Source organism: Acinonyx jubatus, chromosome A1 (assembly GCF_027475565.1).
Source record: "Acinonyx jubatus isolate Ajub_Pintada_27869175 chromosome A1, VMU_Ajub_asm_v1.0, whole genome shotgun sequence".
NCBI classification, from domain to species: Eukaryota; Metazoa; Chordata; class Mammalia; order Carnivora; family Felidae; genus Acinonyx; species Acinonyx jubatus.
The window spans coordinates 34,886,897-34,905,953 of NC_069380.1; the positions used below are offsets into that span (position 1 = coordinate 34,886,897).

At 38.0% G+C, this 19,057-nt stretch overlaps 1 long non-coding RNA gene across 5 annotated transcripts in view; it reads right to left on the reverse strand.

Moving 5' to 3' along the window:
- The window catches only part of LOC106974518 (uncharacterized), a 155,864-nt gene that overhangs the window by 63,938 nt on the left and 72,869 nt on the right, over positions 1-19,057 (reverse strand). For 4 of the 5 annotated variants that reach the window (XR_008295762.1, XR_001430163.3, XR_008295763.1 and 1 more), the window contains one exon: positions 13,354-13,452. The exons of the other annotated variant lie outside the window; for it this stretch is intronic. This is a non-coding gene — a long non-coding RNA (uncharacterized LOC106974518). The remainder of the gene's footprint in view (positions 1-13,353; positions 13,453-19,057) is intronic. 5 annotated transcript variants of the gene reach the window in all.

Below are 19,057 nucleotides of genomic sequence, written 5' to 3' on the forward strand. Positions count from 1 at the left end.
TAATGACGATAACAGGAAATGTGCAAAAAGAAGATGAATTGAATCTTTGTAGAAGGAGTATAATAATCAGAACTTGGTGATTGATGGAGCATCTGACAGAGAGATGAGAGACTGCAGATTTTATAGGATGCACAAGTACTGTCTTGAGCAACCGGGTGGATGGTGGTGCCACCAGCTGAGGCAAAGGATCCACTTTAGGGGGAACATGTGGAAACAAGTGCCCGTGGAACATTCCTACAGAGATGCCCAGCTAATAATTGGACAGATGAGTTTGAAGTTCAGGGCACAGAGCTAATTTAAAGACACAGAATTGGAATCCACTGGAAAATAACAGTATCTGAAACCAGGAGACTGGATAAGATTGCCCAAAGAATACAGAAAGTGAGACGAGTTATGGATTGAGGTCCCAACCCTGGGGTACAATAATTTAAGAGATCGACAAAACAAAAGTAGCCAAGGAAGAAAACAGCAAGGTGTTGACCAGGGGTAAGAGGAGAAACCATAACAAAGTACTATTATGGGAACCACTAAAGTGAAAAATGCAGCAGAGAAGTCCAGTAAGATAAAGATGGGAAAACAAATTACTATCCCTCTCTGCCTCCCCTTACCTGAATACAAATCTGCATCATTAAAAATAGAAAGAACTTAGAAACCTGAGACCAGGAAACATCTAGGAAAGGCCCAGGTAAGCATACTCACATACAATTTAGGAGTTGTCTGTTCTTAATTTTTAAACAAGGGAAGGCTTATCAGTTTATTTTGTTAATTTGTTTATTCTCTACCTTGTCCTCAAAGCACTACAGATTCTTTCGGTAAAATTTCTGAATTCATTCTTTTCATTTAAGCTTGTAATAAATGTGAAGCAAAAGTCAGTTCACTGTTAACTGTCTTTGAAAAGTATCAGGAGTGCAGATTGGATCTATTGGCGGTTAAGGGTGGAAACTTCTACTTTACCATTAAGGTGAGAATGCTTTTGAGAGAGAAGCCTCACTCGTCAGCAGATCCTGATAGAAAAGTATAGCATTCTTTAATGCAGAGAGAACAGCACGTCGTAAAGAAGAAGGCCATTGAGCTATAAAGCCACGTAGAGCAAGCCCACTATAGGCTCCTGAGCAGGGGATAGCAGAAATGCAAGGGGATGTCGGTTTCTGGGCATTGTACACAGGAGCAACCCACCAGCTGAAGCCATACCTAACTAACACCATCCCAGCTTTGTTGTCAGGCAGTCAGATTCCAGTAACAACTTAATCTTCACAAGCATGTCTTGTGTGTCTTTGGGCAAATAATTAATGTTCCTAAATTCTACTTTCCTCATTTATTAAAATGGGGATAAAATAATTAATTACCCCATAAACTTGTGAAAAAGCAAGTGAGATACTATATACAGAGCATTAGTCTAGTAGTTGTTCTCAACACAGGGTGATTTGTCCCCCAGGGAACATCTGGCAATGTCTGAAGACATTTTTTGGTTGTCGCAGCTGGGATGGGGTGGCTGTTACTGGAATCTAGTAGCTAGAAGCCAGGGATGCTGCTAGACACTCTACAGTACATAGTATAGCACCCCACCAGAATGGATTATCTGATCCAAAATGTCAATGGTGCCAAGGGTAAGAAACCTTGATCTGGTAGTCACACATTATAATAGCTGGTTCTTCTGGAACCCTCACACTGCGTGAGACACTAAGTGCTTAACATTTATCTCATCTAACCTTCACCGAAATTGGCACTAGTATTATCTCCAGTCTACAAATCAAGAAACTGACATGCAAGAAAACGTTAAGTAATGTAAACAAGGTCACACAACTAGCAGCGACAGAAGCAGAATTCCATAAATGTTAATGATCATTGTATTTCATGGACAAGTGAACATTTTTTGAGATAATATTCAGATATTTTCAAATATCCAACTCTGTATCACATAACAAAAAAGACTGGTTATTCTACTTTCATCGAATCATTGACATAAATCCAGACACAACTGCTATGTTGCATGCTTTGACTTTCAGACTCAAGGTTTTCCTTAAATGAAGACGAAATGGAAATGTTAAAAGAGAAAAGAACTTAGCATTTCTTAAGAACACCTTAAAAAGACAATTGCCAGATATGCTTTTAGAGAAATCTTTTTAGTGTTAAAAATCAGTAAAACCTGACTTCAGGAACTGGCCTTAGGTCTTCTCTAATGCTGAAGTCAATGGCTCTTTTTGTAATGGTGTTATGGTTTAAATACAGCTTCAGGCCTCTGTGAAGCTTGAACACGGGATCAGAGAGATAAAAGTCACCTGCCTAGATCACTTTCACTTTCTAGTCTGAAATTCTTAGCATCTGTGCATTTATCCAATTGTCAGTGATGTGTCATTGATTATTTTTAACAGTCTTTGCATCGATGTGTTTCAGAAGGTGGTTTTCTCTTCTTTAAATCTGCCTTTGGGGACTCTGAAATGTAAGCTGTCGAGTATGGATGTGTGCAGGACTGAAGAGAATCCTAGAAAGGCAACAAATGCTGAAATGTGAGCATACATACATACAAGTATTTTGACAAAATGTTTATGAAAATTTGGGGTTCCTGAATTTTTGACATAATTGCGTATCAAGTGAAGACAGTATAGTATTGTACGGCATAGTGGCTTAAAGTGCAAGTTCAGCATCCAAATCCTGACTATGCCATTTACTAATGATGTCATCTTGTCAAAGTGACTTGACTATTCTGAGTCTCAGTCACCTTTCCTATTTAAAAAATAAATAAATAAACATTAAAAAAATTAAAAAAAAAAAAAAGGTGGGGGGGAGCACCTGGGTGGCTCAGTAGGTTAAGCGTCCAACTTCAGCTCAGGTCATGATCTCACGGCTTGTGGGTTCGAGCCCCACATCAGGCTCTGCACTGACAGCTCAGAGCCTGGAGCTTGCTTCAGATTCTGTATCTCCCTCTCTCTCTTCCCCTCCCCCACTTATGCTTTGTCTCTCTCTCTCTCTCTCTCTCTCTCTCCCTCAAAAATAAATAAACATTTAAAATTTTTTTTTAAAAAAAGCAAATCAGACTGACGATAGAACATTCTCCAAAAGTAAGATATTTATTTTTTATTTTATACTGTCATATTCCAAGGTCTGTTTTAGATTGTAAGAATACTACAGTGAACTACACTCATGCAGCTTACAATTAAAAAGTTGAAATGAAATATCATCTCTGATAGCAATAATTGTCCTGAAGAAAATAATTCTGGAAGAGCTGATGGTAGTCAGACAAGAGCAGGGGCTTCTAAGGCCTCTGAAGAGGCCCTGTTTCAGCAGAGACTGGAAAGATATGAGGCAGTGATCCAGGTGAATACCTGGAAAAGAGCTCTCCAAGCAGAAGAAAGAGCAAATGCAAATATCCCCAGTCTGGAATACTCTGGCAATTTTGAGAAAAAGCAAGATATGTCGGACTGGCTCTCAGTGACTTATGAGCTGAATTAAAAAGATAGCCAGGGATTAACTCATAGAAACTATATGCCATAGTAGCGTTCTGGATTTTACTCTGTGACGAGAAGCCATTGGACATTTTTGATCTGTGTATCATGATCCAATTTATGTTCTGAAAGAATAACTTCGACTCCTATGTGGAGAATAGGCTCTAGGGAACCAGGAATAGATACAGGATGACCAAGTAAAGGTAACTGCAATAGTACAGGCAAAAAATGGTGGTGGCTTAAAATAGGAAGATAGCATTTGGCAGCTGCTAAGAATGGTTATACTCATGGTGCGTTTGAAGGCAGATTGAATACAACTTTTGATAGATTTAATGTGAGTTGTGAGAAAGAAAATGGGAATGATTCCAAAGTTCTGGGCCTAAGGAGCTAACTGGGTGAATGGAGACTGAAGAAATAGGTAAAAATGAGGGAGACTATAAAAAGCTTAGAGATACTCACTAGACATTCATGTGGGAATATTCAGTAGGCCATTGGATATACAAGTATACATTCAGGAAAGAGGTGAAGAATGTACCTTAAAATTTGGGCATTATCAGGGTATAAATATAGCTAAGCTATCAGGACCGAGTGGGATCCCCATAGGAATGTGTGAAAATAGAAAAGAAAAAAGGTCCTAGGTCTGACCTCTAGGGTTTTCCAATATTTAGAGGTCAAGAAGATGAAAATCATGGGAAGGTAGTGTCAGAGGTGAGCAAATAAACTTCTTCAAGAAAGAGAGAATGATCTGTCATATGCTGCAGAAGTGTGGGTGAGAGGGGAGCAGAATCGAACACTGTCAACACAGAGGCCACTGTTGACCCTGAGAAGAAAAGCTTCAGTGAATTGCTGAATAATGACTTCTAATTTCATTGAGTTCAAGAGACAATGAGAGGAGTAAAAGTAGGAAAGGAAAAAATGATTAACATATTTTTGTGAGAAATCAATAATAAAATATATGTAAAGCATTTAGCCCAATGCTTGGCATATTACAAAATGACAAAAAATAGTTACCATCATTATTTTTATCATTTTTATGTAGTCATCCCCTATCATTTGAATATTGACTGTATGTACAGCCAGACCAAGAGAAATGATTATTTATGTCTGTGTATATTTATACATGAATATTTTATTGGTAAAAGCATTTAATGTATACGTACATATTCATATACATGAATAGATATGTATTGTGTGATGTATATAGATATAACGATGATACTTTTACCAACAACATATTCATGTATAATTATCTCATTTTATCTTCACAGCATTCCGTGGGGGAAAAATATAGTCATGTGAGTTTTTCTCTGTTTTATAGCTGACAAGGCTTAGGCTCACAGTTTGTGACTTACCCAAAGTCATATATAAATCCAGAAATGAAACCAAAATCTAATGACATCTGCCTCTTTTCTCTTTTCAGCAACAAAGAGAAGTTCAGGTATCCCATCAAAGAGAAAATCAAACCATATCAATGAGAAGTCGACAATGCATACATCTGATTTGAAGAATGAACACCCAAGTATTTTTTTTAATTAAATAATTATTTTCTCATGCACTGTTGACCATATTGCACAATTTGTTCCTTGTATACGTGGTCAGATTCCTCTATCAAGGGAGGAAATGTTCTGCCACAGAGAGATGAAAATGTTTCTTTCCTAGAAATTATGTTTAAAAAAAAGATAGAAAGGGGGCAAAAGGCATACATCGAAATTATTTTTCTCGTGCAACTGCCCATGCTGGCCCTGGGGATACAAGAGGAAACAGAACAAACATTCCTGTTCCCTTGACATCTATAGTCTAGAGATAGATATTAATCAGATAGATAGATAGATAGATAGATAGATAGATAGATAGATATAGATAGATATAGATAATAGATATTAATCAAATTTGCAAATGTTGTTTTGTTAAATTATGAAAGGTATATAGAGGAAAGTAATAGGGAACCATGGCAGAGAAAAACAGAAACAACATAATCAAGTGTCATTATATGAAATGACAGAAGAAATGTATGCCATTTGTATGAAAGACATAAGTAAATGTTTGAATCCTTTCAACAAGCCAGGTACAATCACTTCAAAAATATTGGAATGAAAAGAGATTCTCAAAAGAGATATGCATTCCGTAAGGGACTTTGGTAGCAGATATGAAAGGGAAATTGGTGGATTTTCTTTTAAGGAATCTATGTTTCTTATTTCCAGATTAATGTAAACAAGGAGCAGTGTGCTTCCTTTACATGTCCTTATTAACGACTATTGAGGGCAAGGTAAAGCATTAAAAGAAAGAAGCATTAAACAATTCTGAAATGCTTTCAAGATATGTTAGCTGCTCCCAAGATTCCAAGTTATCAGTATGGAGTCCTACTTACTCCTTCTACAAGGCAAAGTTTCCCATCCTGAGAAACCAAGATTTCTTTAGAACTGCAACCGGTCCAAGTCCTTGGTAACTTCTGAGACGCATGCATTTTCCCTTCAGTGAGAAAATGGCTAATATGTATCGTGTGTCAATCTTCAAATAAGATCCTTCACATTCCAGTCATCTTTGTTAGTTAACATACTAAGTCTTCTTGTCACCAACACATGCTCTACTCTTCCCTCTTCCTCCCAAATTTTTCAACTGTGTTCTCTGGAACACCAATCTGACTAGCCACATCAACTTCCTGAAAAATGCATCTTCCACTTTGGTTAGAACTCTATAGTTCCAATGTGAGGTCTGTGAACAATGCTTCATGGGCTCAGTAACATGCTTAAAAATATTAATTTTTAAATTTTCTTTCTGTTATTTTAAAATATGACTTTTTTAAAAAGTTGCCATATTGTAAGAGTATCATCTACTTAAAAGGTCTAGGTTGCTTTGTGTATATAATCAAGTACTATAAGATCATCACTAAAACTATATTACGATGTCTAGAATTGTTTTCTATTGACAAAAATTAAATAAAAGTCTGTTTTATGATTAAAGAGATCTATCATTGCTTACTGTAAGCCTAAAGTTACAGAAAACTTCAAAGGAAATAAATTATAAGGATGCTTCCATATCCTTTGGTTTTACCACAATATTTTTTGTGCTGAAAGATTTGTATGAATGGAAGCATGAATCTAGCAAACATAAATGTTTACCTTGAATTTTTGGACTGTTTTTGGTCTTTGGTTTTGAGTGTTTTTTTAATGAAAACACTGCATTGGAATGATGAAAACATTACCAAAAATTCGCCAAGCCAGGAATCAAGATTTATCCTTGAATTTCAGTGCCTTTCACTCTTCACCCCATGCTTATTTACCTTTCAACTCCTATGGATTGAATCTCCTAAACATCTCTCAAATCCATCCATTTTTCTTCATACCCACAGGCAACACTCTGTCCAAACCAATGTCATCTATTAATACAGTTACCACAATATTTTCTGTGGCTCTAGAGTTACTCCTCACTACCTTCAATACTGTATTCAGCTAGGATGATACTTTCATTACAAACAAAAGATAAAGAAAGAAAAATAGAGACATCACTGAGGTTGTTTTTAAAACTGCAACTACTTACAAATTCTGGAAGAGAGGTGTCATGGAGGGAAAACTGTATTGAGGTAGAAGAAAACTAATCACTTTGTTTATGGAAGACTAAAGTCCTTGGAGTTAATTTGTACTATAATTGCAAGTAAAAATACTGTAATGAAGAAATGTGAAGGTGTCTTTTGGGGCAGTGAGAATTTGTTGATGTTTGGTTTGATTTGGTTTTAGTACTATAAAGATTTATTTCTGTCTCAGAGTTTTCATCTAACTTTGGTTGCTGAGGCAGAGGGGATTCTGTTCCATCAGCTGCATGGGCCAAGCCTGACAGGGATTCCACCATTTTGGTGATACACCATCGGAAGTTTATGCCTTCTTCAGTTGCGACTGCAGAGGGTGTATAGCACACATTTTTGGTCCTTACATGGGAGTGATCCTTTGATCAGAATTAATTGGATGTCCCACCCGAAAAGCAATGAGGTTGGGAAACATGGTTTTCTATGTGCCCAGAAAGAGGAAACTGGATCATAGAAGTCTTTCTATTCATCATATATTCCAGTCATCTGGCCTTGTTTAGAGAATTATCTTACCCACCAACTAAGGGAGACAACCCCATATCATACTAAACACAGAAGCAGGCTATTTCTTTTCTTGTTCAGGTCACATACAGTCATTTTGATCCTATCCTAAGTGATAAAGACCAGTCCACATCACTCTATCCTATGGCCACCAAGGATAGCTCCTTGACTCACGCAATGATTTGACTCATTGCATTTTTGCTGAACCACACTCTTTGTATGTGATGATATGAAAAAGGAGTAATTCCTCTGGGATCTGAAAGCAGGTAAAGAAAGGTAACTGTGTGGTCTTTACAAAAAAGCTTCCTGCCATTGAAAGAACATATGGAAAAAGTGATGTGACTTCCATGTACAGAATCAGAGTTTCATCTGCAAATATATATATAATGTGTGGTGATGTAGGGAGCTTCATGATCCTGGGCATGGTAGGAGGATTTTATTTAACCTTGGGGAAGGTGTGAATCATGGCAGTGACTTGGCTTGTTTTGTTTTGCTTTGTTTTTTAATGGTAGGGTATGTTCATTTGTCAACTCTTTAGCCAGAGAAAGGAGTTATTTCTTTGTTTTCTTTGGGATTGAAATTCATGGGGTAGCTGAGGCTGAGGAAAGGGAGGAGGTGGGAGAAAGGGTTCTGCTCTGAAGAACAGATCACAGATTGCATCGACCTGTGGGATGGCTAGAGCTAAGAGAAGAAGTCAGAAACCCTTTACGACAGATAATGACAAATGAACTGACTTCCAAGTTTTCTTTTTCTTCTCTGTAATCCTCTTATGAAAGCCTCACATATTTAGTAAAACATGTTAGTATAGCCTTGGAGAAGGAAATAAACAGGCTCTATTTATGCTTGAGGCAGAACAGCATGGGGAGCAGACAGCAGCTTGCAGAGCCATGATAGAAAGCCCAGAAGGGTTCATGAGAAGCCTCAAGCAGGAGTAAAGAGTGAACAGTGAAGGGCAACAACTGGAATAAACAGAAACCCTCCTTTTCTGGAGACAAAAATTTGTACTTTAAACAGATGAAACATTTGTTTGACAAATTTATATAGTCTGTGACTAACATTGTTCTAGGTGCTGGGCATAACAGGTATGAACAAAACTACCATAGCTCAGGCTTCAGGGAGCACAGGTCCCTGTGGAAGAAACAGACAATAAAGAAACAAGCATAAATTATGTCATATGATGATAAGAGCCTTGGAGAAAACAAAGAATGTTTGTAGGGAGTAGCATCTGCTGGGAGAGGAGGCTCCAAGCCATTTCATAAAAGGAGATTAAGGGGACCTCTGTAAGAAGATGACATTTGATAGAGATCTGAAGGAAGTTGTAAGTGATCTATACAGATGTCTGCAAGAAGAATGTTCTAGGCAAAGGGAACAAGTGAAAAAGACTGGAGACTGGAGTGTGCCTGATATTTTTGATAGCTAAGTAAAGAAAGAAGCTCCATATGTCCATGTGACTCACTGCTATCTCCATCAGTATATATTGGCATCAAATCTTGTTTTCCACTGAGAAAGTCATTAACTTCATCAGAAACTGAACATGATTGGCCAGCTTATCCTAAAGTTTCATCAAAAAATGGAAGCAGATTGTGAAATTCTTTACATGTATACCAGAGCTTTCTGATTTTCCACAAGACAAATCATGAAGCATCTGATTATCCTCCATGCAAATATTTATCTTTTTTTTTTTGACAGAAAAAAGAGAGACAATTCCAAGAACAGTTTTTCAGAACAGAGTCCATTAATGATTTGCCTTATTTGGAAGCCATATTTAGACACATTCATGTGGTATATCATTTTACTCAAGGTCTTACCTCATTGTCAGAGATTCTATTGCAAGAATATGTGCATTCAGAGAACACTGGAGATAGAGGACAATATAAATGTCATGGTAATAAAGTGTTTCTACAGCCTAGAATTAAGAATGGCAAGGCTTTAACCTCTCTGAAAGCATAAAGTTGCAGATATACCTGTAAATTAAAAAACAAAACAAAACAAAAAATTTTAAAGTTACTCCTACTCAGGCAACCTTGAAATTAAAACATGAATTCATTATAATTTTCTTACTGACACTGGCAACATTCATGTCACAGTCCTTCTTAAAGGTAGTTTCTTTGGTTTGAGGACAAAGGAAATGATGTTACATGAATTCAGCTATTCAACACGGAGGCTTGGATGACCTCTAGAATCCCCTACGCAAGCCCATCTTCATCTGGCAAAGTGAACTATGAGCGGCTCGGTTCCACTTCCCAGCTCAAACTTTTTTTTAAATTTTTTTTTATGTTTATTTATTTTGGAGAGAGAAGGAGAGACAGAGACACAGAATCTGAAGCAGGCTCCAGGTTCTGAGCTGTCAGCACAGAGCCTGATGCGGGGCTCAAACTCACGAACCATGAGATCATGACCTGAGCCGAAATCAGATAGATGCTCAGCTGACTGAGCCACCCAGGCGCCCCCACCTCAAACTTTTAAAGTCAGAGGGTTCCATATGTCTTGCCATCAAAATAAAGATAAATGTCCAAGAAACCCTTGGACAAGTACATTTCTGCATCAGTCTTTCAACGTTTCTCTCTTTTCCCTTCTTTCCTTCCTTCCTTCTTTCCTTCCTACCTTCCTTCCTTCCTTCCATCCATCCATCCTGACTCTCACTCTCTCCTTTTTGTGAATAAACCTGAGTTTTCCCATTAAGGGTGCTTTAAAGCACATTAAAAGTTACTTTTAAAATTTGAATAGTTTGGAATTATGTTAATTTTTTTGGGAAATGACCATTCCTTCTTTGTGTGAAAATCAAAGATTGAAAGATGTAGTTATTTGCAGAGATTGATTTTACATTCTGTCTCTGAAAAGAAATCAATTTTCCATTCAACAGAATACATTGTATGCAATTTTTGTGTATATATGTGTTTACATGCAGTTTCTTGGGAACAAGTCCGTGGCTTCCATCAAATTCTCAAGTACCTTTCAAAGGAATCCCCAAAAAAAAGTCCAGGCCTACTGCCTGAAAGTGAACCCCAGCTCTGTTCTCAGAATAGTTCTGCTGTTTCCGGTGGAGTCTGTTAATTTTCTCAAACTTCACAAACCTCAGCATTGGGATATGGTCCTCACTGACACTTCCATATCATCTCTCAGCCATCATCCCGTAGCACGGTTACCCTTCTGGCGTCACTGCCCTCCACCAACTTTCTTTTCATTACCCTTCATTTATTATAGACTTTAGAGTCTAATTCACAGTTCTTCTCTCCATTCCAGGTTCTGCTAACATTCCCAGAGACTTGAGCATACAGGTGGACAATATATCCAAAAGCTGTCCCCAAACCCCCCTTCATTTCCATAACTGCAATGACCTTCCCTCCCATTCTAAATCTGCTGCCCACATCCCATGGATATGCCCTGTTCCTTTGTCATTGTTTGAAATGTTCATCTATGATTTCCTAAATGTGAACATCGCAATTTGACAAACACAACTCTTATCCTTTCAATTTTCTGACTCAGCTACTCATATAATACCTATAGCTGTGAAGTAGCCCAACAGTTACAGCAAGAGCTCTGGAAGCAGATGACCTAGGTGAAGACCAATTCTGCCATGTTCAAGATGTATGAAGTTGACCAAGTTTCTTAATCTCTCTAAGCTTCTGTTTTTGTGTTGTGTTTTTTAATGAAAATAGCAGTTGTTGCTGAATGGATAATATAACCCATAACGTTTAGCATAATGCGGCTGAGGAAACATGCCATAAATCATAGGCATTTTTATTATTGTTTGACCTTACAAAGACTTCCAGTCACTCACTCTTCTAGTGTCTTCTATATTTACCCATTTCTGGGGCGCCTGGGTGGTGCAGTCGGTTAAGCCTCTGACTTCAGCCAGGTCACGATCTCGCGCAGCCAGGTCACGATCTCACGGTCCGTGAGTTCGAGCCCCGCATCAGGCTCTGGGCTGATGGCTCGGAGCCTGGAGCCTGTTTCCGACTCTGTGTCTCCCTCTCTCTCTGCCCCTCCCCCGTTCATGTTCTGTCTCTCTCTGTCCCAAAAATAAATAAAAACGTTGAGAAAAAAGAAATAATAAAAAATATATTTACCCATTTCTTTTTTTTTTTTAATGTTTATTTTTGAGAGAGACAGAGCACGATTGGGGGAGGGGCAGAGAAAGAGGGAGACACAGAATGAGAAACAGGCTCCAGGCTCTGAGCTGTCAGCACAGAGCCCGACGTGGGGCTGGAACTCACGGACCACAATATCATGATCTGAGCCGAAGTCAGACACTTAACCAACTGAGCCACCCAGGCGCCAGTTATATTTACCACTTTCTAAATGCATTTGCCTCCCTCTCTGTCTTAACCAGTGTGGTCTTTCACTCTCCTGCTAACATCCTCAGTTCTTTTTCTCCACTGCAGTCTCCTTGCAAAACCCCAGCCCTAGATCACCACGCACACAAAAAAGCACATGACTTCATATGCTGTGCTTAGCATAGCGTTGGTGTCTAGCATTGTGAATGAATGAATATTATAAATTCAAGGCCCTGATGGCACCCTTAGAGCTGCCCCAAAGTATTACTTCCTAGTGTCCTAGTCATCTCTCTCCTTTTTTTCCACAGCAGCTCTTTCAAACTCTCTATCATCTTCAAATCCCAACCTCTACCACCCAATGTCTCAAGAATTGCCATTTATGTATTGTCCTCTCATGCCACTGCCCTACTCTACTGGACCTTCTCCATCAGCATTCAGTCCTGCAGGAGTCTCTTTAGTATCCAAATGAAAACAAAACCAGAGCCCAAAATTAAACACCTTTCCTCTTCACTTCCTCTCCAGTTATTGCCCTATTTTTCTCCTCCTTTCCCATCAAAAGTTCTTGAAAGAGTTGTCTAGACTCAGTCTATAGTTTGTCACCTCCCCCTTACTACTCAATATGATTTTCAATGTCACCAGGCAATTCAAACCATTCTTGCCAAAGTTACTTGTTACAACAGAAGCTTGGCATTTGGGCAGCCACTGACTTTTGACCTCTAGATATTTTTCTTGAATGCTTTCTTCCCTTGAGTTTTTTTAAAATAACAGTTTTATTAAGTTTTATTAAGTTGTAATAAAGTTGTTAATTAAGTTATTAAGTTGTAAATAAGTTGTTAATTAAGTTTTATTGAGTTTTATTAAGTTGTAATAAAATGTAAGATGTAATTCACATACCATACCATAAAGTTCATCCTTTTAAAGAGTCAATTCTCCTTCTCTGGGAAAGATTAATCCGCTTTCTGTCTTTGTGGATTTGCTGATTCTATTCACTTCATATAAATGGAATCACACAATATGTGGCCTTTAGTGTTGACTTCTTTCAGTTAGCATATTTTCAAGGTTCTTCCTGTTGAAGCATGTATCAAAAGTTTATGGCTGAATAATATTCCATTGCATGAATATATCACATATTGTGCATCCATTAAACTATTGATGGGCATTTGAACTGTTTCCACTTTTTGGCTATTGTGAATAAAGCTGCTTATAAACATTGATATAAAGGTTTTTATTTTTAAAAACTATAAACAACTTAAACAGCCATCAATAGGAGTCTAGCAAGAAATGTCATGGTATACTCATAGATTGAAATGCTTTCTATTAATAAAAGAATTTCTAGGTGATACTCTTGTGGGTTGTTTCTATTTTTTTCTTATACTTTATTCTCATTTTTTTCCGAGAACATGTATATGTATATGAGAAAATATTAATGGGGACATTTTCACTTTAGGAAGGATTATATGTTTATGTTATGATCAGATAAAATCAGATCAAAATGAGATCAAACCAGAATCAAATTAATACCCACCGCCCATATCCTCCTAAAGAACACTACCTTAAATCAGAATCCTTTCTGGGAGAATTAATGGACATGTGACTCTCCGCTGACAGTCTCCTTTTGTTGCAAGCCATTTTGGTCATTGCTATGGCCTTTCTGGTGGAGAGGAGGTGAAAAGAAATGTTGTCAGGGCATGGAGGAACTCAAATATCTTGTAAACAGTGTTTATTTGCCTTGCCTACAGGCTAAAAGCAAAAGGCCCTAAACAAAGGAGAGAGGTAAAAGCAGACCTCAGGGAATTAGGAGAAATTGTCAATAGTCTCTGGTATTTACTTCTGCTTCCTTTGTCTGCTTCTTCAGCAGCTTGTGTTAATATCAAAAGGAAAAGCAATTTGGTATCAAACTAATGCACTTGCCGATTAAAAAAATCACCAAAACATATCCCCAGTGCCTGGCATGCACCAGAAGCCATCGCAGGAGCCTTAGATAATAAATACCATTATGATCTTATAAACTAACTCATCAGAATCCTTCAATAACCCTGTTTAGGGGGATTCCTGCATCACCACTTTATAGGTAGGGAAACTGAGGCCCTGGAAAATTGAGTCCTTTGCTCAGGTCAGCAAAATTTGTAAGTGGTAGTCTGGGTTTCTTAGCCAGTTTTCTCTATTCTTGTAGGTTCTTTTCTTTTCTTTTTTTTTTTATAGCAGTTTTACTTATTTATTTAAATGTATCCTATTTATTGTGGTAAGAACACTTTACATGAAATTTACCTTCTTAACAAATTAGAAGTATACAAGGCATCATTGTTGACTATAGGTACAATATTGTAAAGTGAATCTCTAGAGCTTATTCATCATGCTTAAATGAAACTTTATACCCCTTGATTAGTAACTCCCTTTTCCTCCTCGTCTAGGTCTCTCCCAAAGCTGAGGAAAGAGAATAACAAAGAAGGAGACTTCCAAAGAAGTGAGTATCTTGGAAAGCAGGAGGTCCCACTAATCGCTTCTTTATAAAAGCAAATTTGGAGGTAAACACTCCTTTGGGAAGCAAATATATTGGGTCCCACAGCCTCTGTGTCAGGAGAAAAACTCCTCTTCCATTGGTTCTGAAAAGATCATCCTAAACAGAGAGGTCTGCAAGTTGTCTGGGTGACTCTGGGGAAAGTCTTTCACCCCAAAGGGGTGGTAGCACTATTCTTCACCAGTAATCATTAAGGGACCCTGGAAGAAGTAAAGTGATAATATATCTCCCAATATAAAAAGGAAATGGTCTGCATGGATTAAAGGAGGTCAACACAGTAAAACCATGCTAGTAAGACATTCAAGTTATTTTTGCTGCTGCCTCTCATTCCATCCAGGAATCTGACATTTTCGTGTTCTTGCTCCCTTCCTGCTGTCAGCTCAAAGGCTGATCTGAAATCAATCATTTACAGCTTAGGGAGACTGTTTCAGAGCCACGGTAGACCTCAGCGAATCACTCAGGGGCCCATCCCCAGAAGTTCCTGGGCTAGAGAAGTACATGCAGCTCAAGAATTTAATACACATGTGCAGTGGAATTGCTTGCTACTATTTCCTCTATTTTTAATACTTTTATGGCAAGTGTATGGTTTTTTGCCACAAAGAGTCAACGACATTTTTGTGGACTGGCATGACAAGATAATGATTATTTTTTAAACATCATTTCAAAGGGGGCGTGTATAACTCAAATTTCAAAATTATTAACATTCGTACTTATAAAAAACAATGTTTCTAAATTTTGAATTACATGGATGCTAAATCAGAAATCAAAGGTAGTTAAACACCACAAACTGCTCTTGAAGAAACATATTTGCCTTTGGAGTCAGAGTCTGAATATTACTGCTGAAAGTAATGGGAAACCACAGAGGTCATGAGGAAGAGTGACAAAATAAAAGTGACATTTACAGAAAATCAATTTGTTAGTGGTGTGGAGAATGAACTAGAAAAAATAGAGGTGGAGCAAGCAAATTAGAAAACTCCTGTTGTATACAAGCCACAATACTGCATATTTTACACATCTAACCTCACTTTCTCATCATGACAACAATCTGCTGTAGATATTTTGACATTCGTTTTATAGTTGAGAGAACTGAGGCTCAAGGAAATAAAATAGCTCTTTCGATGTCACATTGCTATTCAATATAAGTGCTAATTTGGGGAAAGAGAGAGTACAGAATAGACTTATGACACACTAGGACCTAAGATCAGTTACTTTGATGATCCTCTCCCTTGAACAGTGCTTCTAACTTGGCCGATCGCTGGAAACACCTGAAGAGCTCTTTAGACTACGGAGTCCAGCATCACACATCAGAACGATTCTGATGATAAGTCAGTTTTGGGAACCTCTGCTGTCATCCAGATGACCTTCTGGTTACTGAAAAAGAAACTAAGCCCAAGGGATAGTTAATTCATCATTTGATCTATTAAATTTGAGATAGTGGCAGGGCACCCAGTAGGATCTCTGCATAATTTCGCTGGAGATAGGAGACCAGAGCTGGGAAGAAATGTCAGAAGTAGAGAAATATATTTTGGATTTATCTGCATGGAGGTGATAGTTGGAGTCATGAAATGTCTTCCAGGAAGAAAAAGAGGGGGGAAGGAATAGAGACTGAGGGCAGAGGTGGAATGGGGGGAGGAACTCACAGGTAGATATAACTGAGAGCATTTAGACAAAAGCAGAACAAGGAAGATAAACTGCCGTGACTATAGTTTCAAGGACATTTGTGTATTAATGATGCCTGTGGTATATACTCACTCCAGTCTTCCCTCTGACCTCTAGTCCTAGAAACTCTACTTAAAACACCTCTGTTAGTGGGGCACCTTGGTGGCTCAGTCGGTTACGTGTTTGATTTTGGCTCAGGTCATGATCTCGTGGTTTGTGAGTTTGAGCCCCGCATTGGGCTCTGTGCTGACAGCTCAGAGCCTGGAGCCTGCTTCGGATTCTGTGTCTGCCTCTCCCTTGTTCTCTCTCTCTCTCTCTCTCTCTCTCTCTCTCTCTCTCTCTCAAAAATAAATAGACCTTAAAAATTTTTGAAGAAAAAAAAAACCTCTAGTAGTATAAAGATTCTTCAAACTCATCATGTCCCAGAATGAACCCAAGACCTCCTCCTATTCCAAACCTGGTTTTCATACAGAGTTCTTTTTTCCAGTGAATGACATTTGTATACTCCAAAAATGTATGGTTAGTATCTTTGCCTCCATATCTAATTCATCTATAAGCCCTAAGACTTTACATGAATATCTCTGAAATTCATCTATTTCTCTTCATTACTACTGCCACCATCCCAGTCCAAACTACCATCATCTTTCCCCTGAACTGCTGTACTTAATCCCTAACTGGTTTCTCTACATCTGTTCTTGACTCTTCCTAATTGGTTCTCCACACTGAAAACAGCATGGCATTTCAAATCTGGTCTTGTCACTCTCTAACTTAAAATTCTTTAGTATTTCCCATGGCTCTTACAATCTTACAAGACTCTAAATGACCTGGTTCCTGCTTACCTCTCCAGCCTCATCTTGCACATTCTCCCTTTGTTCAACAGACCCTTTACACCAACCTGCCTCTATAGTTTTGCTCACACTCTTTATCTGTCCCTAGAATCCTCCCAGTGTGCCCCTTCCCCTCCTACACACACACACACACACACACCCCTTGTCTTAGTTGACTCCAACGCACTCTTCCTGAACACCCATATGAGTAAATTCTTGCTGGAAACCTTCACTAACATACCTCCCTTTGTCTGTTCCCTTACCCCATTATACCACCTCATAGCATAATGTGACTTTACAGTTTTATCAGTGTGTAATTATACATCTATTTGAGATTATATGACTTTTTCCTTCTTTAATTAACTATAAACTCCCTGAGATAGTATTCCTAATATTAAACATGACTTGCTGGATGGTAACAACAAATATTTATTGAATTTGATCTGCTGCATTGGACCAAGAGGCTGTCAACAGAATTCAGCTTAAAGTTCAAAAATCAAATTTCAGGATCATGTTGGGGTCAAACTAGAGGAGAGGTAGCCCTAGGGTTCTGTACTTCATGTTCAATGCTTCACAGATGTGCAAGTGAGACAATCTGCCTCAAAGAAAGGAAGCAAAGACAGTCTACCATCTCATAGTACTGTTGTAAATATTAAGGTATGCAAGACAAAGTATTTTATAAGCTGTAGTAGCTGTTGTTCAGAGACTTGGGTTAAGCCTATGTAATGTGATATAAGATTAATGAAAGTAGAGAAAGGCTTTCATTCAAATTCAGTGCATAGAACAGTGCCTGGCATGTAGTAGAGCTCACTAATTGTTTGTCAAGGAATAAGTCGCTTTCCCTCGTAGTAAAATAAGTTAAGTTAATGGAACACTTTGTTGAATGACTGAATCCTAATCTCTGAAGCATCAGGCTGTCCTTACGCGAATTTAAAGATTCTGAAAAATAAGATAGAGTCACTTATACAAAGGGGTGTTTAAAAACTAAGATGGCAAAACACACAAATTATCCCTGTAAGATAACTTCAAAACCTATGTCCCTAGTGAATTGCAATAGCAATTCTTGTCACCCTCTAACTTAATCCTTGAAAACCAACTTGTGCATCATTTCCTCCAGAAAGCCGGTCTTGACTCCCCATGCTGGGTTAAGTACTCACCACAACCCCCAACACAAATAGAGCTACCACTCCCTAAACTTCTGCAGCACCGCAGAAATCTCTAACCAAACTTTGTCCTACTGCTTTGAAATTCACTGATGTCTTTCCACCACTCTTTAAGGTCCTTCAGGTCAATGAAATTATCTTATTCTTCTAATGGTTGCTAATTCCTAACATAGTATCTGGCACTTAGTAGATGCTAAATAAGTTTTTGTTGAAGTGAACTGAATTCTTGAAGACTTTCATAGATGGTATCAATTTTATAACCTGATTCACTCATGCATTAGGTTTCGGCCAGTTTCCAGCTAATCCCTGTCCATACCTGTAAGGAATGATAACATATCATTTCATAAAGACTTTCTGGACCATTTTCAGGGTACCAAATGTCATTTTAAAAGAATTCTGATCAATACTAGTTTAAATTAGATATCAGAAAATCCAATGCATACATAAGTGTTTGCAGTATTTATATAAAGCTAAACTGAACAGTTTCTTCCATTTCCTTTTCTTCGTTTAGCATGACATTTTAGCTGATATCCCTGAACTGCTGGGTAAAGCAAATGCATTTATATTAGAGCCAGTATTCCCCCATGAGATTCTGCCAACAGGTGTTCCAGCTTCTTGATTCTGTGTACATTTTCCCTTTACTTACTTTATTACTAGAATTAGAATTCTTTATTAAAGAATTTACTCTGATTGCTATAAAGATTGGATCTATTTAAATAAATAAGGCTCTTTTAGATTACATACAGAATGAAAATTTAAGGATCAACTGCTCCCCAGCATTGTATGACGTGTGGTCAATAGATAACATCCTTGTGTTTTGTTGTTTGTTTGTTTTTCCTACACCTTCACTCAGCTCTGAGGTTCTAGGGGAGAAAAAAGAGAGCCTAGGAACACGTCTTTATATTCACAACTCTCAATATTCCAAACACAGAGGAAAATCCTGCTCTAAGAAATTATAGCTTAATTCTCTCCTTCCAAATATGACATACCAGCATAGGTCCATATATTCCAGATAATCCTCTTCAGTAAATAAATAACTTGTGTTGGATAACACAAGTGTAACCATATATTTTTAAAGCACCACAATTC